Below are 2,940 nucleotides of genomic sequence, written 5' to 3'. Positions count from 1 at the left end.
AAACCTTTTTGGGCTTTGCTGTTGAAACATTTGTTGTGTTAAGCAATTTTGTTTCCTTTCCATCCTCTTTGCCTGCAGTTATTGTTTGTTCCAGATGTGAAAGTTGTGAAAATCATAAGCCATTAATAAATGCTCAACAGAAGATTTATTAGACTTAATAAGGCATTGTTCTCACTTTAGATCCGGTAGCTGCAAAAAGCATAGTTAGCTGTTGACAAGTGTATAACTAACTTGTAATAAGGGCATAATAAAGTACATTTTGATAAATCACGACAAAAATATATGTTATTAAAGGCATAACAGTGCTCAATAAAAGATTTATCAGCCTTAATAAGACATTGTTCTTGCTTTAGATCAGGTACCTGCAAAAAGCGCAGTTAAAGGTTAACAAGTGCATAGTTAATTTCTAATAGATGAGCAATAAAGTATATAATAATGTTAATAAATCAAACCAAACAAGATTACTAACGGGAAGACAAAGACATGGTTGGGTTTGTTGAGTCAATATTGGTGTTTGTAATGTTATAAAAAATTTATAAGATACTGAGGATGATTTTTTTAAATAGTATACTTAAGCTTCAACAATGTTTAACAGGTTTCTTATGAGTTATCATACATGTCTTACAGTCTGCTATTAACAATATTATAATGATGTTATTAATTCATATACCGTCTTATAAACACATAATAATGTTAATAAGCATCTAGTAGGTACTTATTAAGATCTTATTACCTATAAACTAATGCTTATTACAAGGACCTTAATGTAAAGCGTTTGTAATGAAGGTCTTCATTACTTGGTGGTACAACACTTAAAATGTGTTAAATGATAAAAGAAATGCATGATGAAGGAAATGAACCGGATACAAACTGATTGAAATGGTTTATTAATGGTGGTTTCGGTGGCATCTCAGCTGGAACTGATTATGTCCTGTTAAAATACAACAAAGGGATGATATAAGTATTGATTGTTTAAAATGTTTGAAGGCTTGTATGGGTGTGGCTTACCTCTCTCTTCCTCTGCAGGGTGTTCAGGCTAAAAGATTCCCCGGGGGCCTGAGTACCTTTTAAAGGTTCCGGAAGAGACCAAAGCAGACGGAAGGGGGGGAGCAGAGAGTTAGACATTTTATAAACTTAATGTTGCATTTGCATTTATATTGATAAAGATGTGTTTGTAGAGATGCTGAAAATGACTAGCATTGGTAATATATATTTTGAGGATTTTTGGTAGTTTGTCAAACCTTGTTTGTGTGTATGTATTTTGTTTTACCCTGTTTCTTGGTGGGTTTGTGTATTGGAACAGCCAACAGCTATAAAAGGCTGCATGTTGGCCATATTGAGTTGTTGTTGCTGCTGAGACCCTAGGCCAAAATGAGCAGAGTTTGTTTTTGTTTATTAAATGTTGGTGAATAAACACCCAGTGGGGCTGCACAGTTTCTCTGCCTGAAGTCTCCTACTTCCTCCAACCGCTAAAGGCCATTCTAACAGCGTTACCCAGGTTTTCTATTTTGAAACAACAATCAGCCATAAAACTACTGTAAATAGCAGTTTCAGCTGACGCTCTTATAAGTGGCGTAGTAGCACAGGCACACTCAGTAGGGTTAAACAAGCGCACCCTTTCCCAGGCTGTCGTTCTATTGGCTGGAAAGGTTGCTAGGCGACGATCCAACCGCAATCCGAGAGAGAGCAAAAAAAAATCCGCAAGCAGAGCCTACGGATTTGCGAGCGTATCTGAGACTTGAGCAGAGCGCGGTTTGTGCGCGAAGAGAAGGAGGCAAGCGAGAGGAGAAAATATCTGTGCAAGAAGCATTAAATCTGAGAGAAGAAACAAAGATTTGAGAGAGAAAAGAAAATATTTGAGAGAGCGCGCATGTTTTGAGTGTGAGCATTATAAGTTTTCAGTGCAAGAAGATTAAATTCTTTTCTCAAATTGAAATGATGTGCTCTTTCATTATGGCAGGATAATTCTCCCATATGTGCCACTAAGATACTCTAATTAGAGAGCAGTAGTGAAACTTCCATATTGTATTTTCATGGCTTGGTTTACCTGACAGGATGTTTACATAAATCTGTTTTTAGGCTTTGCACAGATAAGATTTTTTATTTATGGAGGAACAGCTCTACCGTATATAAAATAAATACATAAATAAATAAATGCTCAATAAATGAATAAATAAGCATTCAATTAATTGCCCCCAAAAATACAAATACCGTAAATCCTCTAATATAGGCTGGGGCCTTTATTTCACTCAGGTACATCTTGGTCCAGGCCATTATTGGAAGGAGGCCAGAATTAGAGGCAGGCCTCTATTTCTATTTGATCAAAACAGACTACCAGGGGAATGAAAAAAAAACGAGATTTTGTGTCTCTTTGAACCTATAAAATACTAGGTTCATTTATTGAAAAAGTACAGTTAACATAAGGGTATACAGACATCTTCCAGCAGCTGCAATTTTTCTGCACGGCAATACAAAAAGAAAAAGAAGACACAGAATGGAATCTTGGCCAAACTGACTTGCGAAACAAAGTAAAAAAAAAAAATAAAATAAAAAATGCAAACTGTTCTGCCATCACAGCGAAATTTTATTTGAGGCAGGCTAAGTGGAAGTAGGCTACCGGTATCATATATTTCAAGAGAAATTCAGACGAGAGGCCAACAAAATTCTGTCATTTAAACGCTGCCTGGTTACCACCAGACCTGCTGGTAATCACATCTGTCTTTCAGATCAGAATGATTGTGTTACTGGTTATACTCCTGCAGCAGTGTGTCACAATGAGCTTGACACAGAATTTTTTTATTAATGCATTAATACTGAAGCGTGGTCCGCGCAATAATAGACTGTGGGTCTAGATACGGCCAAGGCGGTGAGGAAGTGGGGTTGAGTAGTCCGCCAACGGAGGGACATGATGGTGAAAAAGAGCGGAGATCCAGGTGGAAA

General features: G+C 36.9%; 1 long non-coding RNA gene across 1 annotated transcript; it reads right to left on the bottom strand.

The window, feature by feature from the left end:
• Nucleotides 1-871: 871 nt before the first annotated feature.
• LOC119799232 lies at nucleotides 872-1,134 on the bottom strand. Its single transcript, XR_005282826.1, has 2 exons — nucleotides 1,009-1,134; nucleotides 872-931 (listed from the first exon to the last, which is right to left on the bottom strand). It is a non-coding gene; the product is annotated as an uncharacterized LOC119799232 (long non-coding RNA).
• Between the last annotated feature and the right edge of the window lie 1,806 nt (nucleotides 1,135-2,940).

The sequence above is a fragment of the Cyprinodon tularosa genome, unplaced genomic scaffold (genome assembly GCF_016077235.1).
Source record: "Cyprinodon tularosa strain WSP-4 unplaced genomic scaffold, ASM1607723v1 ctg1177, whole genome shotgun sequence".
In the NCBI taxonomy this organism is placed as follows: domain Eukaryota; kingdom Metazoa; phylum Chordata; class Actinopteri; order Cyprinodontiformes; family Cyprinodontidae; genus Cyprinodon; species Cyprinodon tularosa.
Note: the sequence above shows the minus strand (reverse complement) of the source record. Positions and strands in the feature narration are given on the sequence as shown.